Source organism: Trachemys scripta, chromosome 22 (genome assembly GCF_013100865.1).
Source record: "Trachemys scripta elegans isolate TJP31775 chromosome 22, CAS_Tse_1.0, whole genome shotgun sequence".
NCBI classification, from domain to species: Eukaryota; Metazoa; Chordata; order Testudines; family Emydidae; genus Trachemys; species Trachemys scripta.
The window spans coordinates 13,433,304-13,459,762 of record NC_048319.1 but is presented as its reverse complement, the minus strand read 5'-3'; the positions used below and the strand labels follow the sequence as shown (position 1 = coordinate 13,459,762).

At 50.8% G+C, this 26,459-nt stretch overlaps 1 protein-coding gene across 7 annotated transcripts in view; it reads left to right on the top strand.

The window, feature by feature from the left end:
- The window catches only part of LOC117868781 (megakaryocyte-associated tyrosine-protein kinase-like), a 116,629-nt gene that overhangs the window by 76,542 nt on the left and 13,628 nt on the right, over positions 1-26,459 (top strand). Inside the window, exon 1 of one of the 7 annotated variants that reach the window (XM_034755010.1) lies at positions 8,976-9,659. The exons of 5 other annotated variants lie outside the window; for them this stretch is intronic. The gene's annotated coding sequence lies outside the window, so the exon portion shown is untranslated. Of the gene's footprint in view, positions 1-8,975; positions 9,660-26,459 lie in introns of those variants that run through there. One more of the 7 variants, XM_034755009.1, reaches the window with a different exon arrangement.

The following is a 26,459-nucleotide window of genomic DNA, read 5'->3' as shown; positions in this document are numbered from 1 at the left end:
TCCCCGGTTAGATTCCTTATTTTAAGCTTCCTATCCTATCCTTTTTTTTTTTTTTTTTTTTTTCACTTCGTTGTGTCCCTCGATTTGATTTTTGTCCAACGTTTGGGTCTAGTTAGTTGCAAAAGAGAAATTATTACAGCTTGTGAAACAAAACGAATCTGCTTCTCTGGAGGGGATAGGGGAAATAGTAGTCACCTGCCTAACTAACCTGGCCCCATTGCTAATCGAGAACACAAAAACTTGCAGAGTTTCCTGAGGAAGTGCCGCACGTTTAAAGTCTGTATGACTGTTGTCAAGTTGTGGGCTTGGATTCCTATCTGGTTCCAGGAGAATCTTAAATTCTGATGTTTTGAGTACAGTTTAAGTCAGGTGGGTGGGCAGAGGATCTGTGTGGACTTGGCTGATGTTGATCAAGAGTCAAATGGCTGAGAGCCAAGTCACCATTTTGGAATGAGAGCATCTCCTTGGTACAGAAACCTTATGGGTATTAACAATAAAATTGGGTTGAGACATCTTTTGGGCATGTTCTGTCGCACTCCACCCATCATCCCATTTTCCTTCCACAGTTTCTTGAAGGACTCTGAGTCTTTGCTTCCCATTGTAGCTCTCCTTCTGTGGTCCCACTGAGAATTCCTTATCATTCGTGAATGCTCTGCTGCTGACAGTCTCCTCTGCTGCTCTAAGGGCTTGTCTACACTACGAGTTAAGTTGACGTGAGGCAGCTTACATGGACCTACCAGTAGAGGTGTACACACTGCAATGCTCCTCCCGCCAGTTTAACTCTCCTGCCACACCGACATCTGAAAACCACCTCAACGAGAGGCATAGCTGTTAGGGTGACATAGTTAGAGTGATGCAGTGTCAGTATAAACACGGCATTGCTTGTGTTGTCCTAAGTGGTCTCCAGGAGGTGTCCCACAATGCCCAGTGTGACTGCTCTGGTCACTGGTTTGAGCTCTGCTGCTCTGCAGCCAGGTACACAGGCATGTGCCCCTTCCCTTTTAAAACCCTGGACATTTTTGAAATTGTTCTAGTTTGCTCGGCATGGAGAGCTCCCACAGAACCTGCCGAGCTGACCATCCTGGCTCCCCACAGCAAACACGCCCCTGCCTGGAGTACACTGGAGGTGGTGGATCTGCGTCGGTGGGGAGAGGAGGCTGCGCACTCACAGCTCCGCTCTAGCCGCAGGAACTTTGATACCTATGGGCAAATGGATTGTGGCATGGAGGAGAAGGGATACAATAGGGACATGCAGCAGTGCTGGGCAAAAATCAAGGCGCTGAGGCAGGTGTCCCAGAAGGCAAGAGCGGCCAATAGTTGCTCTGGTGCAGCGCCAAACGTATGCAGTTTCTACAAGGAGCTGCATGCCATCCGCGGCGGCAGCTCCCCCTCCACTGCCAAGAGCCTTGTGGATATTTAGGGGGGGCTGGAGACAGTGACCAGTGCTTTGAACTTCAAGAACAGCGTAGTGCATGAGGAAGTGGAGCTAGAGGAAGGTGGGGGACCGGGACATCCGGTGGTGTGACAAATCAGGCCTTTTTTTTTTAACTTCCGAGGGGTCTAGCCAGTCCCAGCACTCCAGTTTTGAGTTGCCTGAGGAAGGAGAGGGAAGCTCCAGTAAGTACTCATTGTGCTTCAGGATTGCAGGGAGACATGGCAATGTTCTGCTTTTTAATTGGGGTAGAAGAGGGATTGAAAAAAACGGTAACAGTTTATATCTGCTGCTCATTCCTCTCTGCATCTAGACAGAGGGGCCCCTCTGGAAAAAGTTAGTTTATGCACACTAGGATATCCCGGGAATCCTCCATAGAGATCTCTAAGAAACTTCCCTGGAGGCAATCAGCAATCCTCTGCCCAAGGTTTCTTGGGAGGGCTGCCCTGTTTCTTCCCCCGTCGTAAGAAACTTTGCTGTACCAATCAGCAATTACTTCTGCAGGCACCAGAGCAGCACACAGGCGTGCAGCGTAAGGACCCAGTCTGCAGCCGCACGCCTGCAGGAGCTGCACCTTTGCAGCCTCAGTTACCCTCAGGAGTGAGATATCAGCTATCGCCCCCGCCTGTGGAAATGGTGCCAGTATTCAGAACAGTAGCTCTACGTGCGTGCAGTGATACCCCGCTGAAATCCTCCTCTTTATCCCTTCTTGACCGACCCCCCCCCCCCCCCCCCCCCCCCTACGGTGCAAGAAAACAATGCCTGGCTCAATACATTACATAAACACACGTTACTGTGGCTCATTGTCAAAATTCTCCTTCAAAGCCTCCCTGATTTGAATAGCTCCTGGTGAGCTCCTCTAACAGCCCTGGTATCTGGCTGCTCAAAAGCAGCAGCCAGTCAATCCACCTCAATGCTCCAGCCCTGTGGAAGCGTCTCCCCCTTAGCTTCACAAATGTTATGCAGAGCACGGCAGGCTGCTATGACCATGGGACTATTTTCCTCAGTGAGGTCTAATCTGCCAAAGAGGCAGCACCAGCGCCCCCTTTAAGCAGCCAAAGGCAGATTCAGTAGTCAGTAGCCTGTTATTGGAGTGCTCCTGCATTCAAGGTTGCCAGTGTACGACTTCATGAGCCAAGGGAGCAAGGGATAGGCTGGGTCTCCCAGGATCACTATTGGCATTTCTACATTCCCGTGGAAATTTTCTGGTCTGGAAAGAAAGTCCCTGTTTGCAGCTTTCTGTACAGGCCAGTGTTCCTCAAGATGAAAGGGTCTTGCACCTTCTCTGATCAGCCTGTGTTGATGTCCGTGAAATGACCCCAGTGATCCACCAGTGCTTGCAATACCATGGAATAGTAGCCCTTTCTGCTGCTGTACTCCTTCACAAGGTTGTCTGGGGCCAAAATGGGGATATGTGTGCCATCTATCGCCCTGCTGCAGTTAAGGAATCCCATTGCCACAAAACCATCCACTATTTCACGCACATTGCCTGGAGTCACAGGCCTTCCTAGCAGCAGGCGATTAATGGCCCTGCACACTTGTATAACTGCAACCCTCACGGTGGACATCCCCACTCCAAACCTATTCGCGACTGATGGGTAGCTGGCTGGCGTTGCCCACTTCTACACAGTGATCACCACTTGCTTCTCCAAAAGTTAGGGCAGCTCTCATTTGGGAATTGTTCCTGCTTTGAGCAGGGGGTTGGACTAGATGACCTCCTGAGGTCCCTTCCATCCCTGATATTCTATGATTCTATGATTCATTTTAGTGTCCTTGCACCAGAGGGCTGGGGCGAGCTCCACACACAGTTCCAGGAAGGTTTCAGAGTTGCAGCTGTGTTAGTCTGTATCCGCAAAAAGAACAGGAGTACTTGTGGCACCTTAGAGACTAACAAATTTATTAGAGCATAAGCTTTCGTAGGCTACAGCCCACTTCTTCGCATGCATATAGAATGGAACATATATTGAGGAGATATATATACACACATACAGAGAGCATGAACAGGTGGGAGTTGTCTTACCAACCCTGAGAGGCCAATTAAGTAAGAGAAAAAAACTTTTGAAGTGATAATCAAGCTAGCCCAGTACAGACAGTTTGATAAGAAGTGTGAGAATACTTACAAGGGGAGATAGATTCAATGTGTGTAATGGCTCAGCCATTCCCAGTCCCTATTCAAGCCTAAATTGATTGTATCTAGTTTGCATATCAATTCCAGCTCAGCAGTCTCTCGTTGGAGTCTGTTTTTGAAGCTTTTCTGTTGTAAAATAGCCACCCGCACGTCTGTCATTGAATGACCAGACAGGTTAAAGTGTTCTCCCTCTGTTTTTTGAGTATTATGATTCCTGATGTCTGATTTGTGTCCATTAATTCTTTTGCGTAGAGACTGACCGGTTTGGCCAATGTACATGGCAGAGGGGCATTGCTGGCACATAATGGCATAGATCACATTGGTAGATGTGCAGGTGAACGAGCCCCTGATGGTATGGCTGATGTGATTAGGTCCTATGATGATGTCACTTGAATAGATATGTGGACAGAGTTGGCATCGGGCTTTGTTGCAAGGATAGGTTCCTGGGTCAGTGTTTTTGTTCAGTGATGTGTGGTTGCTGGTGAGTATTTGCTTCAGGTTGGGGGGTTGTCTGTAAGCGAGGACAGGTCTGTCTCCCAAGATCTGTGAGAGTAAAGGGTCATCTTTCAGGATAGGTTGTAGATCTCTGATGATGCGCTGGAGAGGTTTTAGTTGGGGGCTGAAGGTGACAGCTAGTGGTGTTCTGTTATTTTCTTTGTTGGGCCTGTCTTGTAGGAGGTGACTTCTGGGTACTCGTCTGGCTCTGTCAATCTGTTTTTTCACTTCAGCAGGTGGGTATTGTAGTTTTAAGAATGCTTGATAGGGATCTTGTAGGTGCTTGTCTCTGTCTGAGGGATTGGAGCAAATGCGGTTGTATCTTAGAGCTTGGCTGTAGACAGTGGATCGTGTGGTGTGTCCTAGATGGAAGCTGGAGGCGTGTAGGTAAGTATAGCGGTCAGTAGGTTTCTGGTATAGGGTGGTATTTATGTGATCATCGCTTATTAGTTCCAGGAAGGTGGCTTTGCACATCCAAAAGTTCTGCAGTTACTGCTTGTCATCCCAGACCTGCATAATGATGCGATCCCACCACTTGGTGCTAGTTTCTCGCACCCAGGACCAATGGTCCACTGTGTGCAGCTGCTCTGTGAATGCCAAAATCAACCTTGAATTGTTTCTGTCCATGTCACACAGCAGGGCAGACACCACGGTGTCATCATCAGATTCCCAACTCATGAAAGAAATACTGCATATTGTGTTCATCACGCTCATCACAAGACTGGAAAGCAGGCAGATCCATGCTTTCTGCTAGAGATGGCGGGCGCACAGTTTACAGGGTCTGTTGAAAAGCAGCATGAAATGTACTAGGAAGCCCATGGAATGATGGGACAGAGAAAACTGCATCATGGGATACTCAGTCTGCCCAGAGGAGGCTTTGCAAACCCTTCCCAGAACACCCAGTGGCAGCTGGTCATGAGTTGCACATTGGGATTGCTATCCACAGTTCACCAGTCTCTGTTGATGCAAGAGCACCTACCGTGGACACGCTCTGCTGACACCAGTTTTAATTACAGCAGTGGATGAAAGTCAACTTAACTCTGTAGTATAGACATGGCCTAACTGTTCTCACTTCTACCACTGACCCACACCTTCATCAGGGCATTGCAGTCTGCTTAATACAGACATCCTCTCCTTGTGGCCTCATGTTGACTCTATAGGTATCTATCTTTAGTGTCTGTTTAAATTGTTTATCACCTTTGAAAGTGGATTAAGCTAATTCAGAATAAGGCACTCTTATTCCAGAATAAGTGTGACCACATATGGAGTTAATCAGGCATAGCTAATCCACTTTAAATTCACAGCCTACCTTATTCCAGACTCATTTTTGTGTGCAAATAAATCCTTAGGCCCAGCTTTTTAAAGATAATTAGGCATTGCGGTGCTCACCCTAACTGATTTAGCAGATTAAATTTCATTTACAAAAGGGATTTAGTTACTTAGGAGCCCAAATTTCATTGAAGTCAACGGGAGGCTTTCCATTGGCTGTAGTGGGAGATATGTAAGGCCACAGACTAGGGCTGCACAACCCTTTCCCTGATGCGTCCTGTTCGTTGGCTCCTTTGAGCCATAACTGCATATACAGACCGGCTTGGGCATGTCAACATTTGCAGCTTTCTCCATTCTGTGAGGCTGGGAGAATTTTTAAAGACTCACTCCCACAAATTATGCACTGGGGAATGCTCTGGTTCTCTTCTCCATGTCCTTGCCCACCTTTCTCATAAATCCCCTCCCGCACAGACTTTGAAGCAGCTGTTCACCTAGTGATGAGAGCAGACCATGCAAAAGCTAGTGGTTTTGCTAGTAAGGCATTTGATACGGTCTCGCATGATATTCTTATCGATAAACTAGGCAAATACAATTTAGATGGGGCTACTATAAGGTGGGTGCATAACTGGCTGGATAACCGTACTCAGAGAGTTGTTATTAATGGTTCCCAATCCTGCTGGAAAGGCGTAACGAGTGGGGTACCGCAGGGGTCTGTTTTGGGACCGGTGCTGTTCAATATCTTCATCAACGACTTAGATATTGGCATAGAAAGTACGCTTATTAAGTTTGCGGATGATACCAAACTGGGAGGGATTGCAACTGCTTTGGAGGACAGGGTCATCATTCAAAATGATCTGGACAAATTGGAGAAATGGGCTGAGGTAAACAGGATGAAGTTTAACAAAGACAAATGCAAAGTGCTCCACTTAGGAAGGAAAAATGAGTTTCACACATACAGAATGGGAAGAGACTGTCTAGGAAGGAGTACGGCAGAAAGGGATCTAGGGGTTATAGTGGACCACAAGCTAAATATGAGTCAACAGTGTGATGCTGTTGCAAAAAAAGCAAACATGATTCTGGGATGTATTAACAGGTGTGTTGTGAGCAAGACACGAGAAGTCATTCTTCCGCTCTACTCTGCTCTGGTTAGGCCTCAGCTGGAGTATTGTGTCCAGTTCTGGGCACCGCATTTTTAAAAAGATGTGGAGAAATTGGAAAGGGTCCAGAGAAGAGCAACAAGAATGATTAAAGGTCTTGAGAACATGACCTATGAAGGAAGGCTGAAAGAATTGGGTTTGTTTAGTTTGGAAAAGAGAAGACTGAGAGGGGACATGATAGCAGTTTTCAGGTATTTAAAAGGGTGTCATAAGGAGGAGGGAGAAAACTTGTTCACCTTAGCCTCTAAGGATAGAACCAGAAGCAATGGGTTTAAACTGCAGCAAGGGAGGTCTAGGTTGGACATTAGGAAAAAGTTCCTAACTGTCAGGGTGGTTAAACACTGGAATAAATTGCCTAGGGAGGTTGTGGAATCTCCATCTCTGGAGATATTCAAGAGTAGGTTAGATAAATGTCTATCAGGGATGGTCTAGATGGTATTTGGTCCTGCCATGCGGGCAGGGGACTGGACTCGATGACCTCTCGAGGTCCCTTCCAGTCCTAGAATCTATGAATCTATGAATCTATGGTTAAGATGCTGGACCAGAGCTCTGGGTTCCGTTCCCGGCTCCTCTACTGACTTTCTGAGCAGCGTTGGGCAAGTTGCTTAGTCTTTCTCTGCCTCAGTTTCCCACCTGTAAAAGGAGGATAATAGCTCTGCCTTTCTCCCCCACCTTTTGTCTACTTGGAGCAAGGATTGTCTCTTGCTGCCTTAATACAGTGTTCAGTGCGGTGGAGCCCTGAGCTCAATTGCAACTTGATGCTATTGCAACCATAGATATGTAATAAAGTCATTAAAGTTCCTGTGCAATGAATCAGCTTTGTTATTAATGGGGGTGGGGATGGGGGGGATTTGAAGAGCATTGGCATGGTGGTGTCTAAGCCCTAAATACGATGGTTTAGATTTACGTGGCATTGTCCTATTAATTGTAGTGCTTTGCTTCTCCTGAGATCTGGGAAACTGCTTCCTTACCCCTTTTCTTCACTGCAACTTTCTTGTAATGAAAAGGCTGCTAGAAACCTGCCCTATACTCTTTTACGCAGTGGTAGCATGAATGTCGTATGTCAAACCAAACGCGAGTGCCTCTTTATGTTGCATTCGGTCTGTAAGTTACTTTAAAATCTATTTCCTATAATTTTCACAGTGGCATGTCTTGAGCCAGAGTGGGGAATATTCAGCTGATGCATTTCATTGCAACCCGTGCAAGGGTCTTTCTTTCTGCGGGATGCTTTCTGCGCTGCTCTAGGATACGGAAGCACAGGGGTGAGCTGCTCAGCTGGTGTGGATTGGTAGAGCTCTGGTGACTTCAGTGGAACTATGACAATATACAGGATCTGCTCCAAGGTATTGAAACAGGAGCATCTACATTCCAGTGACAATAGAAGGGGGAAGATAGTTCGGGACCTGGCCCAAAGGGGCAGCAAGTGGTGTAGGGATATGGATAATACATTGCCCTTCTACAGCTGTCTTCAGCTAAGGGTCTGTCTGCACTTTGCAGTCATTAATTGTGCCTGGTGCTGTGCCTAAGAGGTAGGTCACTATTTTCACCCCATTTACAGATGGTGAGATTGAGGTACAAAGAACGGAAATGGTCACCCAGCGCTGGGGCTGGGGCTAGAACAGGTCACCCAGCGATGGGGCTGAGACTAGAATGGGTCACCCGGCGATGGGGCTAGAACTGGTCACCCAGCGCTGGGGCTGGAGCTAGAACGGGTCACCCAGCGCTGGGGCTGGGACTAGAACAGGTCACCTCACGATGGGGCTGGGACTAGAACGGGTCACCCAGGAATGGGACTAGAACGGGTCACCCAGCGATGGGGCTGGGACTAGAACGGGTCACCCAGGAATGGGACTAGAACGGGTCACCCAGCGATGGGGCTGAGGCTAGAACGGGTCACCCAGCGATGGGGCTGAGGCTAGAACGGGTCACCCAGCGATCGGGCTGGGGCTAGAACGGGTCACCCGGCGATGGGGCTAGAACTGGTCACCCAGCACTGCGGCTGGGACTAGAACGGGTCACCCAGCACTGGGGCTGGGACTAGAACGGGTCACCCAGGAATGGGAGTAGAATGGGTCACCCAGTGATGGGGCTGGGACTAGAACAGGTCACCCAGGAATGGGATTAGAATGTGTCACCCAGCAATGGGGCTGGGACTAAAACGGGTCACCCAGGAATGGGACTAGAACGGGTCACCCAGCGATGGGGCTGGGACTAGAATGGGTCACCCAGGAATGGGACTAGAACGGGTCACCCAGCAATGGGCCTGGGACTCGAACGGGTCATCCAGCGCTGGGGCTGGGACTAGAACGGGTCACCCAGGAATGGGACTAGAATGGGTCACCCAGCGCTGGGGCTGGGACTAGAATGGGTCACCCAGTGATGGGGCTAGAACGGGTCACCCAGCGCTGGGACTGGGACTAGAATGGGTCACCCAGGAATGGGACTAGAACGGGTCACCCAGCGATGGGGCTGGGACTAGAACGGGTCACCCAGCGATGGGGCTGGAGCTAGAACAGGTCACCCAGCACTGCGGCTGGAGCTAGAACTGGTCATCCAGCGATGGGGGTGGGGCTAGAACTCAAGAATCCCGTGGTCTAACCACACTTCCCTTCCAAAACATTCAAAATCTCCCCTGCCACTCACTAATTCTCGCTTTGGCACATGCTGTGCACACTAGCTGGGCAGTCTGTGTGGGCACCACTACAAGTAAGGTGGTGGGGGAGCAATAACTCACTCTCTGCTTCTATCAGCTGATCGTTAGTTTGCTTTGGGTGTCATAAGCTCCTGTGTGGTTTCAAATCAGCCAGCTGTTAATGTTCCGCTCCCTGGTGGGGATGTGGACTTGTGCTGCAAGGGGGCAAAGGTCACTTCAGGGTAAAGCGTCATCAAGGAATGACTCCTCTCTGGTTAAAATTGGCTGCATAGAAAGCAGGCACTAGGACCTCCAGGGCACTGTCTCTGCAGCCCAGACCAGAAGAGAAATCAGGAAATAAAGTTGAGGCGAGTTTCTCGGAGTGGGTCTTTCGGTGAATGCTGTTGCGCGGGAGGTAAAGCTCCGCTCTGCCATTTGAACTGGGAATTTATTCTCCAGGAATCTTGGGACTCAAGTCTGGGCTTGGCTGCGAGCAAACCTGCAACAACTTGGACGCCAAGGGCTTTGCATGGGTGCTGCAGGGAGGTAAGTACAGAGGTCTGGCTGATGCAATAGCTGTGGCTGGGTAATGTGTTTCCCTTCTCCCCTCCAGGAGGACAGACATGAAGACAAGAGTACATGTAACGTTCCAGGTGCTGCACTCAGTGGGATAAATAGCAAAGTACCAGTGTGCCTGGGTAGGTGTAAGTGAGGCTGGGGCGTGTCAAAGGCATGTGTGCAACACAGCCAGTTCCTGCAACCTGTCAACCCAGGTGCCAGCTCTTCTGCTGCTGTGCATGCGACTCTGGGTTCCATTAGCTCTGCAGAAGGGGCTGCTCTTTGCACTCATGCTTAGGGCAGTGCAAACCAGCCGGACTTTTCTGAATGCGGGGCAATTTCCCAATGCACTTGTGACAGTGGGAAGGGCGGGTGGCATCGTGAGGCTTGGCCCAAGAAGTGAAACCTAGAGTATGTTTCGATACCTCATGGAGCATGCCAGAGACTCTCAATTCCATAGGCTACGGCAATCAAAACCGGTTAAAATGGGATGGAACAGCTATGGGGCGGGAGAAGGATTTCCCCATTACCCCTAGGTCAGATTGGGCGTGACTGCAGGTTGTGAGGAGCATCTGAAGAGGGTTATAATCTGGATGGTTCTCCTTCAAATATTTGTCCATGCGGATTCCACTTCTGGGATGCATAAGACCCAGCTGAACAAAACATCTCAAAGAACCACACTTACTGTCAGGCCTTTCTCACTGCTCGGGAATGGCAGGGGAACAAAATGACCAATTTTAACCCTCCCAATAAGCTGGGTGCTGACTTCTGTGAATGAGCTTGATTTGCATTTGCATCATCAAAACGGCCCCCGTTTCTCTCAGCCTAGCAGTGGCTGCATCGACCCCGGCTCACAAGATGCATTGGTTGGGTTGGGTGGGGAAACTTGCCCTCCAATTTGTTCTTCGGTACTTTAGATTCCCAGGGCTGATCAGCAGCCAACTTTCTCCAGCACAGTAGTCACTTGCAAACGTGTGCGCCACAAGGAGCTCTGATATGGCAAAACCAGCCGTTGCTGGGCATCCGTAGTACCTATGTCATGGAGCCTTAGCACGGGGAATGGAGAAGATCTGTAAGGCCAGCTACTCCACCCCGTGCCGGTGCAGGACTAAGCCCAAAGCCAGAGCTCCTCTCCTTTGCTATCTAGGAGCCAGTGCAGAGCATCATAGTCAGCTCGCCGTGTGTAACGCTTCAGCACTTTCTAAATGCTGTAGCAAGAGCTGCTTTTCAGCTTCTCTGCCTGCTGCCTCTGGTTCAGCAGAGCAGCGTTCAGCACGCGAGCTCTCCGCTTACCTCCTCCAGGAGAGCATCTGAACGGAAGAGGGGGAAGGGAGAGTGGGATCAATAGCCGGGTCCCATCAGACAGACTGTTTTGGTAGAGGGGGTGAGCCTCATGGGTGGTTTGTGTGCCTCTTTCAGTAGGCTTGGTTCCTGCCACGTCTTCATTCATCACTTGTGACCAGGGGTGAAAGTAACTTAAAGGACTTAGCAGTCCGCAGGGCAGCAGGGGTTCTGAGCAAGGTGGGGAGCCATCTCTGGGCCCCTGGAAGGTCCGGGTCCTTGAATGGAAGGGGTGGGGCTGGGGCCAGACTCCTGCAGCCAGCCCTTCAGGGCTGCCCGGCCTGCGCCCCCTGGTGCTCTGGCAGCGATTGAAAGGGCCTGGGGGAAGCTGCCCCTTTCGCCGCCCTCCCCATCAGCGACCCGGCCGGTATGGTCGGCTGTGTACTGGTGGCCACTTCCTTCCTGGTACCCGTACTGGACCGTACCGGCTTACTTTCTGCTTGTGACTGTGGTAACCGGCTCTTTCCTTGACCCTGGCTCTGGTTTGGTTTGGTTTTAGTGGGGAGGGTGAATGAAAAAAACAATTTACTTGCTCGTTCCTGAAGGCCTGTGAATATAAGAACATCAGAAGAACATAAGAACGGCCATATTGGGTCAGATCAATGGTCCATCTAGGCCAGTCTCCTGTCTTCTACCAGTGGCTGATGCCAGGTGCTCCAGAGGGAATGAACAAAACAGGGTCATTAACAGGTGATCCAACTGCAGTCATCCAGTCCCAGCTTCTGGCAGTCAGAGGTTCAGAGACATGGGATTGCATCCCTGACCATCTTGGCTAATAGCCCTTGATGGACCTGTCCTCCAGGAATTTATCTTGTTTGAACCCAGCTATACTTTTGACCTTCACAGCATCCTCTGACAATGAGTTCCACAGATTGACTGTGCATTGTGTGAAGAAGTACTTCCTTTTGTTTGGTTAACCTAGTGAGGAGGGCTTTAAACTAGGTTCACCGGGGGAAGGAGACCAATGCCCTGAGGTAAGTGGGGAAATGGGATCCTGGGAGGAAGCACAAGCAGGAGAGCGCAAGAGGGGAGGACTCCTGTCTCATGCTGAGAAAGAGGGACGATCATTGAGTTATCTTAAGTGCCTATACACAAATGCAAGAAGCCTGGGAAACAAGCAGGGAGAACTGGAAGTCCTGGCACAGTCAGGGAACTATGATGTGATTGGAATAACAGAGACTTGGTGGGACAACTCACATGACTGGAGTACTGTCATGGATGGATATAAACTGTTCAGGAAGGACAGGCAGGGCAGAAAAGGTGGGGGAGTTGCGTTGTATGTAAGAGAGGAGTATGACTGCTCAGAGCTCCGGTATGATACTGCAGAAAAACCTGAGAGTCTCTGGATAAAGTTGAGAAGTGGGAGCAACAAGGGTGATGTTGTGGTTGGAGTCTGCTATAGACCACCAGACCAGGGGGATGAGGTGGACGAGGCTTTCTTCTGGCAACTAGCAGAAATTGCTAGATCGCAGGCCCTGGTTCTCATGGGAGACTTTAATCACCCTGATATCTGCTGGGAGAGCAATACAGCGGTGCACAGGCAATCCAGGAAATTTTTGGAAAGTGTAGGGGACAATTTCCTGGTGCAAGTGCTGGAGGAACCAACTAGGGGCAAAGCTTTTCTTGACCTGCTGCTCACAAACAGGGAAGAACTAGTAGGGGAAGCAAAAGTGGATGGGAACCTGGGAGGCAGTGACCATGAGATGGTCGAGTTCAGGATCCTGACACAAGGAAGAAAGGAGAGCAGCAGAATACGGACCCTGGACTTCAGAAAAGCAGACTTTGACTCCCTCAGGGAACAGATGGGCAGGATCCCCTGGGAGAATAACATGAAGGGCAAAGGGGTCCAGGAGAGCTGGCTGTATTTTAAAGAATCCTTATTGAGGTTGCAGGAACAAACCATCCCGATGTGTAGAAAGAATAGTAAATATGGCAGGCGACCAGCTTGGCTAAACAGTGAAATCCTTGCTGATCTTAAATGCAAAAAAGAGGCTTATAAGAAGTGGAAGATTGGACAAATGACCAGGGAGGAGTATAAAAATATTGCTCAGGCGTGCAGGAGTGAAATCAGGAAGGCCAAATCACACTTGGAGTTGCAGTTAGCAAGAGATGTTAAGAGTAACAAGAAGGGTTTCTTCAGGTATGTTAGCAACAAGAAGAAAATCAAGGAAAGTGTGGGCCCCTTACTGAATGAGGGAGGCAACCTAGTGACAGAGGATGTGGAAAAAGCTAATGTACTCAATGATTTTTTTGCCTCTGTCTTCACGCACAAGGTCAGCTCCCAGATTGCTGCACTGGGCAGTACAGCATGGGGAGAAGGTGACCAACCCTCTGTGGAGAAAGAAGTGGTTCAGGACTATTTAGAAAAACTGGACGTGCACAAGTCCATGGGGCCGGATGCGCTGCATCCGAGGGTGCTAAAAGAGTTGGCGGGTGAGATTGCGGAGCCATTAGCCATTATTTTTGAAAACTCATGGCGATCGGGGGAGGTCCCAGATGACTGGAAAAAGGCTAATGTAGTGCCCATCTTTAAAAAAGGGAAGAAGGAGGATCCAGGGAACTACAGGCCAGTCAGCCTCACCTCAGTCCCTGGAAAAATCATGGAGCAGGTCCTCAAGGAATCAATTATGAAACATTTAGAGGAGAGGAAAGTGATCAGGAACAGTCAGCATGGATTCACGAAGGGGAAGTCGTGCCTGACTAACCTAATTGCCTTCTATGATGAGATAACTGGCTCTGTGGATGAGGGGAAAGCAGTGGATGTGTTATTTCTTGACTTTAGCAAAGCTTTTGATACGGTCTCCCACAGTATTCTTGCCACCAAGTTAAAGAAGTATGGGCTGGATGAATGGACTGTAAGGTGGATAGAAAGCTGGCTAGATCGTCGGGCTCAACGGGTAGTGATCAATGGCTCCATGTCTAGTTGGCAGCCGGTTTCAAGTGGAGTGCCCCAAGGGTCGGTCCTGGGGCCGGTTTTGTTTAATATCTTTATTAATGATCTGGAGGATGGTGTGGACTGCACTCTCAGCAAGTTTGCAGATGACACTAAACTAGGAGGCGTGGTAGATACACTAGAGGGTAGGGATTGGATACAGAGGGACCTAGACAAATTAGAGGATTGGGCAGAAAAAAACCTGATGAGGTTCAACAAGGACAAGTGCAGAGTTCTGCACTTAGGACGGAAGAATCCCATGCACTGCTACAGACTAGGGACCGAATGGCTAGGTAGCAGTTCTGCAGAAAAGGACCTAGGGGTCACAGTGGACGAGAAGCTGGATATGAGTCAACAGTGTGCTCTTGTTGCCAAGAAGGCTAACGGCATTTTGGGCTGTATAAGTAGGGGCATTGCCAGCAGATCGAGGAACGTGATCGTTCCCCTTTATTCGACATTGGTGAGGCCTCATCTGGAATACTGTGTCCAGTTTTGGGCCCCACACTACAAGAAGGATGTGGAAAAATTGGAAAGAGTCCAGCGGAGGGCAACAAAAATGATTAGGGGTCTGGAGCACATGACTTATGAGGAGAGGCTGAGAGAACTGGGATTGTTTAGTCTCCAGAAGAGAAGAATGAGGGGGGATTTGATAGCAGCCTTCAACTACCTGAAGGGGGGTTCCAAAGAGGATGGAGCTCGGTTGTTCTCAGTGGTGGCAGATGACAGAACAAGGAGCAATGGTCTCAAGTTGCAGTGGGGGAGGTCCAGGTTGGATATCAGGAAAAACTATTTCACTAGGAGGGTGGTGAAACACTGGAATGCGTTACCTAGGGAGGTGGTGGAGTCTCCTTCCTTGGAGGTTTTTAAGGCCCGGCTTGACAAAGCCCTGGCTGGGATGATTTAGCTGGGAATTGGTCCTGCTTTGAGCAGGGGGTTGGACTAGATGACCTCTTGAGGTCCCTTCCAACTCTGATATTCTATGATTCTATGATTCTAAACTGGCTGCCTATTAATTTAATTGGGTGACCCTGGTTCTTGTGTTATGCGAAGGGATAAATAACACTTCCTTTTTCACTTTCTCCACACCAGTCATGATTTTATAGACCTCAATCATATCCCCCCGCAGTCATCTCTTTTCCAGGATGACCAGTCCCAGTCTTATTAATCTCTTCTCATACGGAAGCTGTTCCATCCCTCCATTCATTTTTGCCCACATATCTACACCAGCAACACCATCACAGGACCTAACCAGATCAGCTACAACATCACTGGTTCATTCACCTGCACGTCCACCAATGTTATATATGCCATCATGTGCCAGCAATGCCCCTCTGCTATGTACATTGGCCAAACTGGAGAGTCACTACGTAAAAGGATAAATGGACACAAGTCAGATATCAGGAATGGCAATATACAAAAACCTGTAGAACACTTCAACCTCCCTGGCCACACAATGGCAGATGTAAAGGTAGCCATCTTACAGCAAAAAAACTTCAGGACCAGACTCCAAAGAGAAACTGCTGAGCTCCAGTTCATTTGCAAATTTGACACCATCAGATCAGGATTAAACAAAGACTGTGAATGGCTATCCAACTACAGAAGCAGTTTCTCCTCCCTTGGTGTTCACACCTCAACTGCTAGCAGAGCACCTCACCCTCCCTGATTGAACTAACCTCATAATCAAGACTGATTCTTGCCTGCATATTTATACCTGCCTCTGGAAATTTCCATTTCATGTGTCTGATGAAGTGGGCATTCACCCACGAAAGCTTATGCTCCAATACATCTATTAGTCTTAAAGGTGCCACAGGAGACTCTGTTACTTTTTACAGATCCAGACTAACACGGCTACCCCTCTGATACTTGACACCATTCATTTTTGTTGCCCTTATCTGTACTTTTCCAATTCTAATATATCTTTTCTTGAGATGGGGCAACCAGAACGGCACACAGTATTCAAGATGTGGATGCAACAATGGATTTATATAGAGGCATTATGATATTTTCTGTCTTATCTATTCCTTTCCTAATGATTCCCAACGTTGTTATCTTTTTGACTGCCGCTGCACATTGAGCAGATGTTTTCATGAGACCTATTTATGATGACTCCAAGATCTCTTTCTTGAGTGATAACAGCTAATTTAGACCCCATCATGTTTTCCAATGTGCATTACTTTGCATTTATCAACACAGAATTTCATATGTCATTTTATTGGCCATTCACCTGGTTTGGTGAGATCCCTTTGTAACTCTTTGCAGTCAGTTTTGGACTTAACTATCTTGGGTAATTTTGTATCATCTGCAAACTTTGCCCCCTAGTTGTTTACCACTTTTTCCAGGTCATTTATTAATATGTTGAACAGCACTGGGCCCAGTACAGCTCTTGGGGGGACCCAACTATCTATTTTTATAAACCAACCTTTATTCCTTTATTCCTACCCTTTGTTACCAATCTGTGAGAGAACCTTCCCTCTTATCCCGATATAGCTTACTTTGCTTAAGAGCCTTTGGTGAGGGACCTTGTCAAAGGCTCTCTGAAAGTCCAAGTACATGATATTCACTGGATCACCTTGTCCGCATGTTTATTGACCCCCTCAGAGAATTCTAATAGATTGGTAAGGCATGATTTCCCTTTGCAAAAGCCATATTGAGTCTTCCCCAACATGTTGAATTCATCTATGTGTTTGGTAATTCTGTTCTTTACTACAGTTTCAACCAATTTGCCTGGTACTGAAGTTAGGTTTGCCAGCGTGTAATTGCCAGGATTGCCTCTGGAGCCTTTTTTAAAAATTGGCGCCACATTAGCTATCCTCCAGTCATCTAGTACAGAAACTGATTTAAGTGATAGATTGCATACCACAGTTAGTAGTTCTGCAATTTCATACGTGAGTCCCTTCAGATTTCTTGGGTGATACCATCTGGGCCTGGTTACTTATTACTGTTCAATTTGTATCTACCTCAGTTCTTCCACATCCCATCTAGGATCTGAGCATGTCCTAGCACCTGGGGGAGGCCAAAGATATAGGGCCAGATCCTCAAAGGTATTTAGGCACCTAACTGCGATAGAAATAAACTGCAATTAGGTACCTAAGTGCCTGTGAGGATCTGGGCATAAGTGACATGCCCAAGTCACCCAGAGTGTCTTTAGCAGAACCAGCATTGAACCCAGGTCTCCTGGGTTCCACTCTGTGCTTTAATCACACAACCATCCTTCCCCTCCCAGGGAGCAGATGGCTTGGGAGGGGGGCATGCTGTGGAGAGGGAAGCCAGGCAGCACGGGGGGGAGTGACTGGGGAGCAGCCCTGAAGTGACATATGTTACAGACTCCAACTTTCTTGTGTCCGGGTGGATGCTCCACCCCCGCTCCGCTCCAAGGCCTTCCCCCAGGGCTCCACCCTTGCCCCACCTCTTCTCCCCCTGCTCCACCCCCACACCTGAGGCCCAACCCTGCCTCTTCCTGCCCCCGCTCTGCCCCTCCCCTGAAGCCCCGCCCTCACTCTGCCTCTTCCCACCCCCGCACCCCCCCTCCCCCCAGGACCTCTTGCCCACCAAACAGCTGATCGGGGGTGGTTGGTGGGTGCTGAGCACCCATTAGTTTTTTTTCTGTGGGTGCTTCAGCCCCGAGCACTGATGGAGTCAGCGCCTATGGCATATGTACTAAGCTCTGCTGTGGGTGCATGTGGCTGTGTTTGGTTCACTCTTTGCCTCCCTGCACTGGATGGATTGGTCTCTGCTGCCCTGCCTTTGATTGGGTCCTGGGATGGTTGGGAACAGCCACTGTCTGTTACCTCATCTGCCTGCTCCTCTTTGCAGCAGTGGTGACAGGTGTTGTTACCAGCTTGGCAGGCCCCGCTGCCTTCTGACTGAGCAGTGTGTAGGGTTACCATATTTCAACAATCAAAAAAGAGGACACGGCGGGGGTGGGGGAGAGCCCTGCCCTAGCCCTGCCCCCACCCTGCCCCCATCCACTCCCTCCCACTTCCCGCCCCCTGACTGCCCCCCTCAGAATCCCCAACCCCCCCCACTCCTTGTCCCCTGACTGCCCCCTCCTGAGACCCCCCCACCCTAACTGCCCCTCTAGGACCTTACCCCCTGACTGCCCCGACCCTTATCCACACCCCCGCTCCCAGACAGACCCCTGGGACTCCCACGCCCATCCAACCACTCCCTGTGCCCTGACTGCCCCGCCCAGAACCCCCACTCCCAAACACTCCCTCGCTCCCTGTCCCCTGACTGCTCCGACCACTTTCCACACCCCTGCCCCCGACAGGCCCGTCCAGAACCTCCAATCCATCCAACCCCCCCTACTCCCTGTCCCTTAACTGCCCTCTCCAGAACCCCCCTGCCCCTTCTCCAACCCCCTGGCTCCCTTACCGTGCCGCTCCGCAGCACACTCCAGAGGGCATCTGGACACAGCCACAACTGGCTCAGAGGGCCTGGGGGTGGGGAGACTTCAGAAGACATTAATGGGGGGACGACCCCCCAAGGCCTCTAACCATCATCTGTCTGGGGCTTTGTTTTTTTAAATCTTCCCCAAAATCTATCTCCCAGCGCCCAGCACCAGGCTGGGCACGGCTACCGCTGCCAGGCGTCCTTTCCATCGGTCAAGTACCCCGCAGTCACCCTCCCCCTGCCCCCGCTCCGTTCCAGCAAGGGCATGACCAGCGCCCCGCGAGGAAACAGACACCTGGGCTCCAGACAGGAGCTAAACTCTCTGTTTTCCCTGCTGTGGGGCGGTTCTCTCCCTCCTGCAAAAGCAGGTTAGAACAGCCATGCCCCAGCTCTCCCCAGGGAGCGGCACGCTGGGCAGCAGGGGAGGGGGAGGAGGAGGGAAGAGCTGCTGGAGGCCGGCCGCCTGGCCAGTGATTTGAAGCTGCAGGGGAGAGGAGGGGGGAAGGGGAGGAGACGCTCTGGCTGCTAGAGCCCCATGCTAGTGGCTCAATCCAGCCGGCCGCCCTATCACCCGCGCCGTGCTCTGCAGGGGGGGAGAATGCCGGACATTTTAAGATATTTACAAATTCCCCGCCCCTCCCCCCAACGCTATTTTTAACCTAAAAAGCTAGACCTGTCCGGGAGAATCCGGACGAATGGTAACCCTAGCAGTGTGCGGCCTCTAGGCCAGAGAGCCACGTGGGCTCCAGTGAAGCCGTGGCATTGGGCAAGCACAGTTGTCCATGAAGATATTAGAGACCCTGTCTCAAAGTGAAGCTCTGCTACATACCTAGGAACCTTCCGTTTCTCTCATTCCCATTAGCCCGCCAGGCCGCAGTTCTCCTTAAGGCAGATGCTGCTGGAGGGAAGGAGGGATGGTTGATGCCACTGAGAACGGCGGGTTACCGAGCTTTTCCCCTCTCCCTCTCACTGCCCCAGCTGTGCACTAGCCAGAGGCTATTAGCAGCCACCGGCTGGCTCAGTGGCTGAGGTGAAACAAGTTTGGGTCTATCTCAGGCCGTTCCCAGGGGCCACATCCCCACATCCTCCCCTGCCCATGGGACTGCTGTTAGCAGCCTCAGCAGAAGGGCCAAGGGAGAACTTTCTGTCTCTGCTCCCTGCCCTTCTGTTCCTGGGGCTCATCCGGCCTAGGGATTGCTTTATGCTGGAGTGGATGTAAAACGGGACTTGGCTCAGTGTCGACTCGCACTGTCAGAGCTGCAGTGGTTAATTTGTGCCAGGGCTTGCCAGGGCAGAGCCCTGGCACCTCTGAGCCGGGCGGTTCCCAGCCCTGGCACCTCCAGGCCTGGCAGTTCAGAGCCCCGGCACCTCTGAGCCGGGCGGTTCCGAGCCCTGGCACCTCCGGGCCTGGCAGTTCAGAGCCCCGGCACCTCTGAGCTGTCAGTTATGAATATCAAAAAATTGCTTGACACCTGGCACCTAATTGCTTAAGCCCTGGCACCTCTTTCCTTACAAATTAAGCCCTGCCTAGTTGGCACTGTGGCTGCTGGTCAGTTCCAGGCCTGCTCTGGACTCGGGGAAATGGTGTATTTTAACATGTTAAAATGCCAGTAAAAACAAGGCAGATGATGGTTTCAGGCTGTGTGAGCTGATCAAGATAAAACCTGGGCTCCCATCTCAGATTTACCTTGACCAGCTACCGTGTTTCAATTACAGCTGCCTAGTCTTCACTAGCACTTTAGCACCCGGGAGCCAACATGGGTTAAAGATTCACTTTCCTCCTGGCCTGAGTGTGACCCATGTGTCTTAGGTCTTGTTAGTTAATGTGTTTGAACACAAGGTGCGGCTGGTCCCTCTGCCCAGGCTCGGGTCGATTGGTGGAGCAGGGAGAAGCTGGCCCTGCTGTTGTTCACGCTGTCCCGGCTCTGGGGAGGAATGGGGATTCCCTCTCCACATCCACCCACCTGCCGCTTTTCACAGGAACTTAAAGGCACTAAAATGACTAAGGAACAGACGGTCGCAACAAAGACACCCACACTGTTTCTAGGTCAAATGTTGCCTCTGAAATGAACAAATCGCCACCTGGTGCTTATTTTTAGCCTTGAAAGATCTGCAGTCATCTCTTCCTGTTGCTTTTCATTTTATAGCGGGCAACAAGGAAGTGTTAGTAGGGTCTGGTGCAATAAAGATTCCGATCCTTGAGATTACAAAGAAAACCCACTCTGTTCTGCCACTTGTGCTGCCCAGAAATGACTGTGACTCACCCCCCAAAAGAGGAAGAAGAGGGGCTGCTATCACCTCATCTGCAGGAACATTTCTTTAAACAAACTCAAAAAGACCTCCCACGTGCTCAGCTGAAGAGATGCTGCTATTTTTATCCCCATCCTCCTGCAGCTCAGATGCAGGAGACCCATAGCCTGGCCTCCTGGAAATGAAAAGGGGGGGGGGGGGGGGTTGTCACCTTAAGGTGCCAGTGTATGAATCCAATGGGGGAAACTATGTCCTGCTGCTCCCTCTTCCAGATGTGCAGTGCTGGTTTGGGTTTGTACACACCCAGGGACGTTTTATAGGTGACCTGCAAAGGGGAGAAGAAATTAGGACTGTGTTCCCCACCCTGCCTTTTTTGCTTCTTTATATAGCAGATCCGAAAGTGTGTGTGTGGTGCGGGAGGGGGATGTGTCCTTTAAGGGCTTGCTTTTAGTATAGCAATATCAGAACTGTCTCCCCTGTTTGTGCTGGAGTCTCTTTGGAGAATTCCAAGAGGAATGGAGCACATTCTCAGACCATCATTAGATCGGTAGTGGGGCGCACTTAACCTCAGGCATTCGAGTTCAATCAGCACTAACAGAAACAAAAAGTGTGAACAAAAATCACTTTGCCCCCTCAGTCCATCAGGACATTTTGCTTCTTTGGAGTCTGTCAGTTCTCCAGTCATCCATCAAGTCTTCTAGAAAAAAAACAGCTTTACGTTTCTAACTTGAAAAGCTTTCGGCCCTTCTTTACAGGGAAGACAGAGATAATCAGGGCACAAACCCAGTGTTCCCAGCACCTCTGACTAACTCAAGTCTCACAACATTTAGTGTTATTCTTAAAGACCCAGATCTTGGAGTCATGTGAATATATGGGAATCTCGGCTTTCTTTTTTCAAAAAAAGTAAGTTTCTAGCTCTTACGGCTGTGGAGAAAAGCTTGAAAATATGAAGCGAGTGAGTGAAAGGCTCAGAAACCAGAAGGTGAAGGGCAAGAACTTACAATGTGTTATTTTTAAAAATTTCATGATTGTGGATATTTCTCTGCTTTGGTGGGGGGTTGGGCCCATTGCATTCCTGTCCTGCTGCTGCAGGTGGACCACTGCCAGGGTGGAGCTGGCAATGCTCTCCAGAGCCATGGGTGTTGGAGTTAACAGCCCATTGAAACGCATGAGGCAGTTCCTCCCTCTCAGAGTGATGGTCTCAGGCTCTCAGCAGACATCACTGCATCATGGCCTGAGTGTAAATATTTTAAATCTTTTCTTCACTGCTCTGAGGGCTCGAAACTTACTTGTTTAAAGCTGACATTCTGATGTAATCACAGGACTCCAGGAGCTGGAGACATAGGTGCTGGCCTAGTGCCTTAATCCAGTCCCGCTCATGGTAGCATAAATCAGGAATAACTCCATGAACGTCAAGGGAATTACTGTGGGTTTACAAACAGGATATTTCTGTAGCCAGATCCAATGGCTGGAAGATGAAGCTAGACAAATTCAGGTTAGAAATAAGGTGCAAACGTTTAACAGTGAGGCTGATTAACCATTGGAACAACTTGCCAGGGTATATGGTGGAGTCTTAAAATCAAAACTGGGTGTGTTTTTCTAAAAGATACCCTCTAGCTCAACTACAAGCTAGGGGCTGGATACCGGACGCACCAGGGGCCATTCTCTGGTCTGTGTTATCATAATGGTCACTTCTAGATTTCCCAGGCTGACCTAAGATGAAGGAGAAGGAGGGTGTCAGCACCGCCCACGCTGACTTCCCCACTCTGCCCTGGTTCAGAGAAATAGCTGGTATCAAGTCCTGAATCATTTTCTCTGTAGTGTAGTTCTGTTGCGGGGTGACGCCTCTTGCCCAGTATGATATCCTCTTCTTTGGGCAGCAGGATCTTAGCTCATCTTCCGCTGAGCCTGGATGATCCCGTTTAAAAAGAAATGACTTGCCAAAATCGTCGTCTGGGCGGGGTGTGAGTGTTCAGGCAAATGGTGCAGCCAACCGCCTGTGACATGGGCCCAGCAAGGGCAGTTGGTTACAGCAGCTTGTCACAGTTCTGCCTGACCCGCCCTCAGATGCAGGGCTCCCCACTGGCCCAATCAGCAGGAGTCCGGCTTGCATCCAAGCAAAAATCCCAGGTGTTTTTCTCTCTCTTGTGAGAGCGGCTCCAGTGTTATCCGGCAGAGCTGGGAGAGGCCACCCACCAAAGCACAAGAACAAGACCAGCAAACCCCAGTTTGAGTCCCCAGCATTCAAGTCCAGCTGCCTGAAGCTTCCAATGTTTAAACTCTGCCTCCACTCAACCTCCCAAGCTGTTTTTAGGCTGCTCTGATTGGCCTTTAATCAGCCTCATCTGGCCTGCCGGGATTAAATTAGGGCAATTATTGCCTTTCTCTGCTGCTCTCTTGGTCATTACGGTAACTCCAGACCAGGTGATGCTCCAGCCTTCCCTGCTGGCACTGCCAGTTGCCCCAAATGGTGCGTGCCTGCCTGTGCTGCCACCAGATGATGAGCTAGAAATTGGTCCATAGTGTTTAGCTGCATCGAAATGACTGGGAGAGCTTTGGAAAGGGACCGAGGGAAGCTGTTCAATAGAGACTCAGCTGCCAAATTAGTACCCGATGTATTCTTTATATTTCCACAGCGTCCAGATGCCCCAGCCAAGATCAATGTGGCATTGTTAGACGTCACGTATTTGCTTATTAAGAGACAGTCCCTGCCCCCCTGAAGTTACAGTCTAAATAGACAATTATCTCCATTGCACAGATGAGAAATCAGGGGGTAAGTGACTTTCCCAAGGTCAAAGAGGGCATCTGTGGCAGAGTCAGGATTTGACCCCAGAGCTCCTGAGTCCTACTTACTACCTTAGTCACAAGGCCAACTTGCCTTTAAAAGCGGGAAAGCTGCTGTGGAGGAAATATGAGACTCAAGAACACTGGACTCATGGCACTGCTGTACTCTCTAAGGCAGGATTTAACTGTGGCCGACAATGGTGAAAGGCCAGTGGCCGCAGCCCAGTGCACTGCGGCACCCTCTCTCCTGCTAACTGGAGAATGTGACAGTGTTATTTACCCCACCCCTCCCACAAGAAGCAGGGGGTCCCCAATGAAATGTACAGGCAGCAGGTTTAAAACAGACCTAGGGAAGTTCTCTTTTACTCAATGCACGGTCAACCTGTAGAACTCGTCGCCAGGGGATGTTGTGAAGGCCAAAGGTGTAACTTGGTTTAAAAAAGAATGAGAAAGCTCCTGGAGATAAGTCCATCAATGACTATTAGCCAAGCTGGTCAGGGCCGCAACCCCATGCTCTGGGTGTCCATAGCCTCTGACTGCCGGAAGCTGGGACTGGACGATGGGATGGATCACTTGAAGTTGCCTGTTCCGTTCATTCCCCCAGAAGTACCTGGCACTGGCTGCTGTCAGAGCCAGGGTATGTGGTTAGCTGGCCCATTGGTCTGGCCCTCCATTGCCGTTCTTATGACATCCCGGAACTGGGAGTCAGGAGCCCTGGGTGCTTTTCCCATCTCTGCTCCTGCCTGGCCACAGGACACTGCCAGTGCAGAGTGAGGTGAGCGCGTCGGGCCCTTCTGTGAGGAGAAGACGGGGCCCAATTGGAGTGGTCAGCAGTCTGAGCACAGCTTCTCCTGAGTTCTGTCCCAGCTCAGCCAGTGACAGCGCCTGCTACATTAGACAAGTCCCCACTGTGCCTCAGTTTTCCCATCTGCAAAATGGGGACAATACTTACTCATCCCCCTAAAGCAGATGGCAGAGTCTACCATAATCCCCTTGCTGCATTCCCAGCAGGGGAGTTTGTATCTGTCTGGTGTCGATCACACAGACTCTTGACAAGCAATCTGTACCGACGGCCCCGATTCCACGGCCATCACCTTGGGAGCTGGGTTGCCAGCTTTGCAGCATTCCGTGGGTTCAGATCTGCTCTCTTTAGACTTCACTTGTTGGCAGCCAGGTAGCCTAAGTGCTCATGCCCCTGGCTCTGGAGCAAGGCAACCAAAGAAGGTGTAATTGCAGCTTCAGGGGTGTGAAGCAGAAAGTTGCTTGTGAAACCACATTTTCCGCTCTGGGACCTTCCACCTCTCAGGGTCCTAGAGCCCGGGCTCCAGGCCGAGCCCAGAGCAGTGAAACAGCCCCTCAGCCCAAACCCCGCAAGCCTGAGTTGTCTGGCAGTGTCCTGTGGATAAATAACACTGTCACACAGCCGCGGGGGTCTAGTTGCTGTGTAGACAGGACCCTCTGTGACTGCACTGCCGACAGCTCGCAGTGAAGCCCTGAGTGCCTGGCTGTGACCAGTTACGGAAGGAAAAGGTTTCTTGAAAGGAAAAAAAACCTGCTCGTTCTGGGAGGTGGGTTTCTAGGGAAAAGTTCATCAGCATGGTCTGAGCTGGGAAGGGGCCATGTAAGAGATGTGCCAGGGGCTCCACACCCTCCTCCCATGCACAGAACTGACCCACCCAGAAACGAGAAAAGGGAAAGTGTGTGTGAGCCCAGGTGGGGGCAGGGCCCAGCAGCTCGGGGGCCACTTCTGTTTTTCTTCCTAAGTTCCTAAATGTTCACGCGTCTGGGTTTCAGCCGGCCACCTGCAGTGACCCCCACCCCCGCATACACCCGCATACAGGGCTGGACTGGTGGTGAGGTTTTTTATCTCCTTCCTCTGAAACCTCAGGGAGGGCCAGGGCTGGGCCGGGTCACCGGACGGGAAGGGCCAGGGCTGGTCCGGGTCACTGGATGGAGAGGGCCAGGGCTGGGCCGGGTCAAGGGACAGGGAGGGACAGGGCTGGGCCAGGTCACTGGATGGGGAGGGGCAGGGCTCCGAGGTGGCACTGGACAGGGAGGGGCAGGGCTGGTCCGGGTCACTGGATGGGGAGGGGCAGGGCTCCAAGGTGGCACTGGATGGGGAGGGGCAGGGCTGGGCCGGGTCACTGGATGGGGAGGGGCAGGGCTCCGAGGTGGCACTGGATGTTCTCTCTAGCTAGGTGCTTGGCTGGCTGGCCCTTACTCCCATGCCCAGGGACTAACCCATCGCCCAGTGTGGGTCAGGGAGGAATTTTGCCCCAGGTCAGGCTGGCGGTGACCTTGGGAGGGGAGAGGGGACGGTTCACCTGCCTCTGCAGCGTGGGGGTGCGGGTCACATGTCAGGGTTCTCTGGGTCTCTCTCACTCATTTCCCTGCCATTGCGGGGGCCTCGGGCCCCTCCTGTGCTGTGTCTGTGGCACGGACCAGTCTAGTTTCCTGTGGGCTGTAATACCTTGGTCTCGTTTCAGATGTTGGATCAGTGTGCGGGGGCTGGGTGGGGGTGGGGGTGGGGGCCTGTGATCTCCAGGAAGTCAGGCTGGATGGCCTGGGGGTCCCTTCTGCCTTTAAACTCTACGACCTAGTGGTTAGAGCAGGGCAGGGGAGTCCTGGCTCGTCACGTCTAGTCCGGGCTCTAGGAAAGCATGTGACCTTGTGGGGACAGCAGAGGGGCCAGGGGGACCAGGTCCTAGTCTTGGTTCTGCCACTGACTTGCTGGGTGGCCTTGGGCAAGACAGCTCGGGGGGGAGGGGCGGGGGCTTCCCCCAAGTTCTCCCAGCTGGCCTCAGGGAGAAGCCGCCCAGTGCCTTCAGTGGGAGCAGAGGTGGGCCAGAGCCGAGTGCCTGAGAATCCTGCTGCCAAGCCGGGATGCTGCCGTCTTGGGGAGGCGCAGGAGGGGCTGGGGGTAATGAAGGGATGATTGGGATGTGTTTGGAGGCTGTCAGCGGGAAGGAGCTGTAGAGGGACCACGTCTTGGTCTGAAAGGACCTTGTGTGATGGTGGCTGGACAGTTTACCAGGCTCGTGTTAGGCCATGTGATCATTTGTCACAAAGATCAGCATCTTGCTACAACC